Source organism: Canis aureus, chromosome 27 (genome assembly GCF_053574225.1).
Source record: "Canis aureus isolate CA01 chromosome 27, VMU_Caureus_v.1.0, whole genome shotgun sequence".
Lineage (NCBI taxonomy): Eukaryota > Metazoa > Chordata > Mammalia > Carnivora > Canidae > Canis > Canis aureus.
Window position 1 is genome coordinate 40,828,961 of NC_135637.1, and position 9,353 is coordinate 40,838,313.

The following is a 9,353-nucleotide window of genomic DNA, read 5'->3' on the forward strand; positions in this document are numbered from 1 at the left end:
TAATAATAAAGAATTGAATCTAGTTTGCAAAAGTTAAATGCATGGAATTGTCAGTTGTTTTTAAACTACCGTTCTAGTAGGAGTGGGGACATTACGTATGTTCTCTTTGACATTTTTGCTAACAGTAGTGATTCACCACTGTAGTGCGTATAGACTTTCACAGTATAAATCGGAGAGCTCTAAAAGAGTAATTTATAAAAGTTGTGTCCCATGAAAGCCAAGATTCCAGATTGTAAGCCCTCACACTTCAAATTGAAATTCCAAACCCTGTAATGGGTTGCATTAGGATCAGCACATTTATATTTCTTTCCAAATAAAACACACCCAAGGCAGCATAATGACCATAAAGTGGCTAATTTTCAATGATCACCAGCAAATTCTCTGATTGTATCTGTCTACGTTGTATGGTTTCTTAAAAAAAAAAAACAAAAAACAAACCACAACTCAATTCACCCTTTTAATCTTCCAAACATGCATATTCTAATGAAGTAATGAAAAATTACTCTTTAATTTGTAATAAGCTATCAACAAACATTTTTTCCCCTCGGAAAAAAAAGAATTTGTTTGTTTCTCAGCTTTCAGTTGCTAGTGGATTGACATCAGTCCTGAGTTATTCATCATTTGTTTATTCAAATATTCATTCAGTGATGCTCTGGGTCAAGCTGTGAGTGAATATATGAAGGACAGAAAAATTCCAAACAGGGAGCTTTTTCTCTAATATCTGAAAGTGGCGGTGATATTGGCATTTTAAAATTTGCAATGCATATTAACTGTTAATATAAAAAAAATATACCTGAAATCTAACTTGTAGTTTAAATTGACAGAGAGATGTAATTAGAAAGCTAGTTGAACAGTTGGGAAATTCTTCCTAAAGGTCAAAGCCCCAGCTTGACATCTAGAGGATTAATAATACAGGGAGGATTTTGAAATTGGATAGAAAAAAAAAAAAGTAACCAAAAAACCTTGGGTTTTGGCTGGACAAGAAGCAGGGCCAATGCATATGGCTCCTTCTGTGACTTTTTTTTTTTTTTTTTTAAATTCCAGGGCTTTGGAACATTCTAATACTTTTAAACCTGTTTCTCCTTATGTGCCTTTAAAAACATTACTGTAAACTTAAAGCTCCAGAGATCTCGTCATTGATGTTTTATACAGATGTTTATTGTCATTAGTTTAGATAAATCTACAAGCTGCGTTGGTGCTCTTCATTCCTCCACATTCCCTTAAGGAGTACTATTGAGTATTTCTCTTGACAAGGGGCTGCAGAATCAGTTCTGTGGTTTCAAGATAACATCCCATAGTCTCCTAACTCTTGTTTCCATGGAGAAGTCAGCCATCGATCTGTTTGCTGTTCTTTGGAAAGTAATATATGTATTGTTTTGGTTGCATTTAAATTTTTTTCTGTCTTTAATATCCAGCAATTTTGTACGATATTATTTATGACCTTTCTATTCATCTTTTTTATGCTATATAATACCTCTTGAATCACTCAGTTAGCATCTTTAAAATGTAGTAAATATCTCTTAAAATTTATCTTTTACCTTCACAGTTAATATCTTTCAATAATTTTTAAAAATCATCAGCAATTTGCCCTCTTACTCTGTTTTCTCTACAGTATGACATACCGTTCTTCCCATGTCCCTATGTCCATGCTGCTTTTGACTTTATTTTCATCTTTTTTTAAAATGTCTTTATCAAACAAAAAAATCTCTATCTTTGCTCCTATCTTCAAAATATTTTATCTTGGTTTGCCTTCCAGTTTAATAAGCTCGTTTTAGTTTTGTATAATTTGTTATTTTGTTTATTTCTGGAATTTCTGTTTCAGGCTTTTCCATAATTTCTCCATCATTTATTTATTTATTTATTTATTTATTTATTTATTTATTTATGATAGTCACACACACACACACACACACACACAGAGGCAGAGACATAGGCAGAGACATAGGCAGAGGGAGAAGCAGGCTCCATGCACCGGGAGCCCGATATAGGATTCGATCCCGGGTCTCCAGGATCGCGCCCTGGGCCAAAGGCAGGCGCTAAACCGCTGCGCCACCCAGGGATCCCAATTTCTCCATCTTTTAATACTGAGGCCCTCAGTCCTACAACCTCAAGGAACTGGATCCAGTCCACAACCCTGGGAGCTTAGGGCACATCCCGCCCCTCAGAGGAGATGGCTGTCACCTGAATTCCATCTATGACACCCTGAGTTGAGGACCCTTCCACATGGTATTCAGACTTATGATCTATGGAAATTTCGAGATAATATATGTGTATTTGTTGAAGTGGCTACACAGCAGTAGACTTGTAGCACAGCAACTGGACTCCCTATTGCAAAATTAAATAAAATTGGGAAGTGTTGAAATTGCTTCACTCTCACCAAGCCAGACAAGTACCATGGCGGAGTATTTGCATTATGTGAGGTGACTGCCTGCAAAGCCATGTTCCTTCAGTGGCTATGGTAGCTACGTAGCTTGAGGGAGACCTTTTTGTCACAATCCATCCAGAGGCCGAACTTTTCCCACTTCACACACATTCCATAGCACTCACCTATCAATGAGGAGGACCAGGGCTAAATATTCTAGGACAAATGGAAGGGAGGATTACTGGGTTTTCTAGATAAGGAAATTCAGAGATTTCAGAGCTGTTGCAAATTCCTAATTTCTTAAGAATCGTGGGGGTGAGGGCAGGGAGGAGGAAATAAAGGAAAGCTGTGACTTATGCAAACCTGCAAACCTGGCTCTTAAAAGGGAAATACTGAACATTCTCCCAAATCCACCTGAAGTTACCTTTAGCAAAGGTCTTTTTCTCATCTCAGCCAAGTGTTCATAATCAGCAACTTTCCCCTGCGAGGCCGTATCTTCTCTTCCCAGAGGCTAACACAGCAGTATTTTTCAAGTCAAATCTATGGATTTTGAAATATTGTTGCTTGTCCTGTCCTGTGTCCTCATTTAGTAGAGTTATGTTGCCCACGTAACCTTCTTTTCTTTGATACTCCTGGTGGAAGTACCTGTTGGTGCTTTACCCAGACATTACGGCAGCCTCGCCGTGTTTGACAATGCCTTGTATTTTGCAGAAGGGGCATAGATGGAGAACGAAGGTGGTGATCAGTGCTACTCTTGAGAATAGGTGTTAACTGAAAGATGTGAAATGTAGGCATGACATCTGTATAAATATAACACCACTGAAATCCCTCAAATCTGAAGATGTAATACTTCAGAGCTGCAGAGGATCTGCATTTTTAGGAAGAATGCCTACTGTGCATTTGCTATCCTTAAAGTCTGTAATTTCTACCACTGCATTTCGGTAAACTTACTCATGAAATCTAGTGTTTATTAGTAAAAATAAGTTTGGAGAATCCGCCATTATGACAAATGAGCATTTGATCAAACCAGCTCTTCATTCTGCAAAAGCTTTCGAGAATCGACTCAAACTCATGGATTGACATAAAATAATTGGATAAACAGATGCTAGTATTAGTAGCAGAGGGACTTAATTCCAGAGAGTTTCACGGTTTTTCTTGGCATCCAGTTAAAGAAAGGGGGCTCTAACAGGTGTCTGTGGCAGAGCGTCATCTTCTATTGGGAGAAAAAAATTGAATGTAGATTCATTAACAGGGACATTGAAGGTATTTAATGCTGGCATTAAAATCCAAATAAGGAAATCCCTGACTGCCTGAAAGTCAAAGTAGTCAGCCTCGTAGTGAGAAAGTAAGAAAGCTAATTGCACTTACAATAAAACTAGTCATATGTCCCTGGCTCATCTTTGACAGTTTCAGGCATTAAGGAGGAAATTAGAATAAAACAGAAAAAAAACAAATAACAAAATACAGTGCTGTCACTTGAGTTACACTATCTCTTTTAAAAATCAGAGCTTTTTGCATTAGTCAGATGCAGTTAAGCCTGGAACTAATGAGTGGTGTGTGTATGTGTGTGTGTGTGTGTGTGTGTGTAAGGATGCATTTTTTAATAGGAGTTGTATGGAGGAACCTAAACTGTTATGTGCCTCGTATTCAAGTATTTATGTGAAACTTAAATTATAAGAAATTTCTATGTGCAATTTATATTGTACGAGAATGCTCAGAATAAATTTCAAGCTTTGTAGCAGTACCGTGAGCAAGAACTTCATTCCCCTGGTAACTGATGTCAATTGTCTGCGTGAAGATGAATTTTTCTGGTCCTCTTTACCCGAAAATATTGTGTTAACTGCAGAAAACATGTTTTCAGTGAAACTCTTTCTTTGAAATCTCTCCGGAAAGGGGGATTCCAGTAGTTCAAGGTGGAGGTTTTCAATCCAGTGCATGACGTAGGATGACGCGCAGAGTCAGAGCCAGCTTGTCACAGGAGAAGATGTAAAAAGGCAGAGACACCAGAGTGGAGACGCTCAGATTCCCGCTCTCTGGAAGCCATCCTGTGCACACACACGGCTTCCTCGCTTCCATAGTTAAAGATTGAAGGGCTTGGTGGATGGGAGGGATGGAGTAATAAGGAAGGGAAATAGGGTTTTTCTCATAATTGAATAGCCCTTTTATTTTTTTATTTTTTTTTCGGGTGTAAGTCAATTTTTAATATCAAAATGGTATTTACAGGGAGGCTACATTCATCTGTAAAAGCAAAAGAGCCAAGTTCACACTCCATGGCCGGATCCATGTAAAAATCTGGTCTTTAATCTGTAGCCAAGTATCTATCCCCACATTCAACATCCCCACGCAGGAAGCGTCTTCTCTGGTTAAAGTAAAACTATGGGTCCCTGGACAGACTCCCAAGAAGGGCCTTTGGGATCCTTTGTTGGGATGGGAATAGCCCTTTTAAGTCACATAATTATAAGTGGTCCAGGGTCAGTATAAAACCTTCTAGCTTTCTGTCCAGTGTTACCCATCATTGGAAACCAGTCTGAGGTGACTTCCATTAAAAAAAAAAAATCTACCATCATCTTTTTATATGTATCTCTTTAAAAATAACATTTACTTTTCATCTCAATTATTTTTATACCGATTTTCGACATGTAACCTCCCTTCTCTCAGTTAACAACTTAAAGCTTATTCTTTGATTCTTTTTCTGTTCACACACACTCACACATGCACTGTTTTTTATCGTTCTTGTTGTAATTACCGGCGTTTTACAAAAATAGGATCCTAGATACAATTGTTACTTCTTGCTTTGGTCATTTAATAATTTTTGTTGTTGAAACTTTCAGTTCACCTACTCCTATGCTGCTCCAACTCAGTCTTTTACAGTATATGTATCATTTGGGCTCATTCATTTTTGTCATCCATTGTGGTATTTCGCACGTTTTGGATCTCAAAATTCTTACCTTTCACTTCTTCATATTCCAATTAGTTCTTTAAAAGAATCATTTGTTATTTTTTCCCGATGTCTGTTCCGTCCTTGTTAGTTCTATACTTCTAAAATGTATATAAAGCTGATAATTTCCACATACTTATTTAATAAGCTAATAGAGACTGTCCAATGATCTTCTAAAATTTTTTTTAGTATTTTAATTCTTGAAATTGTGCAATCTTCTGACTCTTCACTCATGATGTGTTTTTTCCTTATGTGTTGTAAGATTTTACTCTCTGAGTAAAATGATATCTGTGAGATCATTTTTATCAACACACTGATTTTTATTTGTTCATAAAATCCTTTTGGCTTCTGTTTCTGGTGTTGTTTTAGAACAGTTTTGAATCTGATTTTGTCAGAGGGCATTGCTTGTTTGGGACAAGTTTTTAAAATAATTTTCGACTTCTGTTTTCTTTATAATAAGTGAGAAATTTGGACTCCAAACTCTGAAGTATGGTTTCAATTTTCTGTAAGATAGTTGTTGGGTTTTTTTTTTTTTCTACTGGAGTCCAAGACAAACATTAAATGTATTGTATACTTTCTGGGTCAGTGTGTCAAGTTATTTACTTATTCTTTCTTTAACTGGAATTGTATCCCTTTAAGTGACCTTGTTTTTTTTTTTTTTTTTTTTTCCCCAGGACGCTCCATAACTATAACTCCAAGTGTTCTAGACCTGGTGTTTCACTCCTTAGGGAGGTGGGTCTTAAAATCTAACCCCTGAACTGTTGCTGAGTCCAGAATTCTTTCACAGTTGCAGAAATATCAGCTCCCATACCGATTGCTCTAACTCTCATTAAACCCTAATCCCAGTATGTGAAGATTTTTGTTTGTTTCTTGCACATTCACTTACAACTTTTAAAAATAAGTGAGAAACACTGTTGTTTTTTAATTCAGCATCTGCATCCCTATGAATGTTTTGAGAGAGGATTTCAATAACCAGCCTAGTTGATCGAATTACTGAGAATCGAGGTCCACCTCTTATTCCACATGGCCACACAGAATCTCTCGATATGTGTGTACAGTTTATTGATTTAGTCACCCGGTCAGTGATGCAAATTTGTTAATTTTCACAGTTTTCTGGAGGTTCCACCAAGCTGTCTTCACTGCTTTGCTCTGGAGCGCAGTGTCCTGCCAGGCCAGGCATGGTCACTGCAGACATCCCTTGGGCCTCCAGGCCAGTGGCTCACTGGGTCTGCTCCAACTTGCCGACTCAGCACTGGCTCTGAGCTGCTCTTCCTCTGTCATCCGTTCCTTTGCCAGCCAGCTGCTCTTGATTTGTAGCTTGGTATCTGGTTTTGTGATGGGTTCCCATTTGTCTGGCATTTTGGGTGGGATCATTCCTTTTCGTCCCTTTTGCTCTGTCATGTGTTAGTTTTGTATTATGCTGTTTGAATGTGATGGTCACAGCACAAATACAGGGGAGAATGTGGATGGAGGCCCTACCAGCCTGTTCAGACAGGCCTCTAGACTGATGAGTTGGCTCTTCTCCCTGAACCGGGTCCACTGGGACAGACTGCTGTGTCATCAGTAAAACCAGACGAGGCTTTCTCCTTCCTTCTCAAGCTGTTGTCCTGGGATCTTGGCTTTGGTCCAGAGAGTATCCTCTCTGGGTTTTTGCCTGTGAGGCTAAATGGCGGTTGTCGGGTCCGTGTTCAGAGGTAGCCATCCATAAGACTGGGGACGCAAGACACAGGTGTGCAAGCATTATATTCCTTTTGATGGTTGCCAGCTCTCATGGGTTTCTCTTCCTGGAAAAACTTCTGCTTCTTATACATCCAACACTAAATCTTGCACTTACCTTTCTAAATGGTGTAATTTCACTAAGGATGATTAGGCCTCCAGTGGCCACTCTGGGGAACATGTGAATTGAACAAAATTGTTCACCTGGAAGTGCCCTCAAAAGGTAAAGGAATAAGATTTCTCAGGACCAGTTGGGCACAAGTTTTCATCTGTATGCAGAGGCCTCCAAATGAAACTCTGAATCAGAAATTCTTTAAATAAGAGAATCTTTGCCCAAAGCTAATGAGCAGTTAGCAAACTGGACTCTTTCGCTAATGAACCCTCCCCAACTTTGTCCTCCTGCTGCCCCTCTGTACTTAGTTCTTTCTCCCCCGCCCCCGACCCTCGCCCCATCTTTTTCCCTTGTGATCTCTGTTTTGCATGCCAGGAGACTTTTTCCTCTTTTTCTGCTGTCTGTGTCTTATATCTTCAACTACAAACCCTCCTAAAACCCCCAGGTGACAGTGCCTCTAGAGAGTCATCCTTCCCAAGAGCTAAGTGTACAGGCAACTGTGGAATTAACTCTTGGACTTGAGGTGAATAAGGAGCTGTATTTAAAGATTTTTCTAGGGACACCTGGGTGGCTCAGCGGTTGAGCGTCTGCCTTCAGCTCAGGTCGTGATCCCGGAGTCCTGGATCTAGTCCCACATTGGGCTCCCTGCAGGTAGCCTGCTTCTCCCTTTGCCTGTGTCTCTGCCTCTCTCTCTCTCTCTGGGTATCTTATTAATAAATAAATAACATCTTTTAAAAAAGTTAAAAAAAAAACAGATTTTTCTAAACGTAGACAATTCCAGCAAATGTTTATAAAATAATTTAGAATTCTTTTGTGAGGATGTGTGGGGCCGAGGCAGGCTTACTACCTTCATTGCTTACTACTCTATAGTATTCTGACATTTGTAAAATGTATGCATATCCATTTTCTCATTTGATTGTCCTACCACTCATGGTGGATGCTTTAGTCTACATTTGACAAATGAGGTCAGAGATTCAAGTTAATGCTCAAACCCCACAATCAGTTAATGTGAAAACTGGCAACCAAGTATTATGAATTACAGTACTGTATAATTTTTCTCCTCATATATTCAAAGTAAAGTTCCTCATATGACCAGATTTTTTGAGTTCTTTCTTCTATTTTAAATAGTTATGTGTGCATAATACAATTGCAAGATTTAAAAACCTTGATTATTAAAAAAAAATAAATAAGATAAAATAAAAACCTTGATTATTTATACTCTGTAACCCTGAATCGCTCTTTATATATTGATTTATGTAAATGTTTCATTAAGATTACCTTCAAATTACCCTATAAATTGTAAAACTATGAAATGTCTTCAAAAACTAAGAAATAGTGATGAGCATTCTACAAAAGGGTTTAATAAGAGCAACTTGTGTTCATTCAGAATTCTCCCTTTGCAAATTTTCCTCAAATCCAATCAGTAGTCATAGAGGCTTACATGACACAGGTTCATATTTCGCTCAATTGAACTTATATTCCCCTTAAACAACAGACTAATATCATGATTATTTATACCACAGACAAATTGTAAATGCATTTTGAAGCTGGTCTGAGGAAGCTGCATACTTGTGATTAAAATTGTATGAAATTTTGGTACATTCTGTCCTATCTATGCATTTTTAAATGAATTTAGAGCTGCTCTAAAAAAAAAGTTATTACATAAAAAAAGGAAAATATCTAGGTCCTAAAGAATAAAAGAATGCAAAAGATTCAGTTAAATTTTTCGAGGCAGAAAATAGTAAGTGCAAAGTACTTAAGAAAGGAATAAGTTCAGAAAACTCAACAATAGAAATAAAAATCACCTTTCCTAAGAGGGCAGGGATAACGTAACTATCCCTGGAAATGTGGATCAGTTGGTTATAAAGAGCTTGGAATGTTTGATCAAATCACTGTGTCCTTGCATGGTATCGTCATTTCTCAAACATGCATTGCAGGGTTCTTTGTCATAATGGAGAGAATTCTAGATTCTCCTGTTGATCAGACTGTACGTTAATAGTATCCAAAGTTTGGATGCTTTCGTAGCTCCATTTGTCGTGCCAGAAGGAATAGACAGCTAATGCCTCAAAAACATGGTTGTTCACTTGAATGGTATTCCTTGCTGGCATAATTCAGATTTCAGTAATTTGACAAGTTAATTGAGGAATAATTCAGGCTTAACTCTTTAGAAAATTAATTTGGCATCCAATTTGTTACAGCAAAGTAAATCCTAAAAGAAATACAGG